This window comes from Octopus bimaculoides, chromosome 3 (genome assembly GCF_001194135.2).
Source record: "Octopus bimaculoides isolate UCB-OBI-ISO-001 chromosome 3, ASM119413v2, whole genome shotgun sequence".
Lineage (NCBI taxonomy): Eukaryota > Metazoa > Mollusca > Cephalopoda > Octopoda > Octopodidae > Octopus > Octopus bimaculoides.
Genome location: NC_068983.1, coordinates 157,222,765 through 157,223,172, shown reverse-complemented (window position 1 = coordinate 157,223,172; position 408 = coordinate 157,222,765).

Below are 408 nucleotides of genomic sequence, written 5' to 3'. Positions count from 1 at the left end.
CTTTTGCCTAAATTTTATTAACAAAGACTTTGCTACAATGGCTCAAAGTTGCTCTTCCAGTCACTTGGCCTGGAAGTTGTTTTCTGTAAGCAAATCGAGGACCTTCTGTGCTTCACTGTAGATCTTCACAATGGTGACCTTTGAGCTGCATTTTCATCTTGCGGCAAAACTTCCGCCCGTCTCCCCCAAACCAGCCTTAAAATTTTTTTTTTTTTTCGACACAAACCCCCCTTTTTGGCTACAAGGAATACGAATCTGCAAAAAAATACGGACATCATGATTCGGACAAATATTTCAAAACATTTCTATACTTACTGTTATGGTTTTAGGGTTAGGGTTAGGGTTTTAGGGTTTTAGAGTTACGGTTAGGGTTTTAGGGTTAGTGTTGGGGGGAAAAAGTCAAAATTG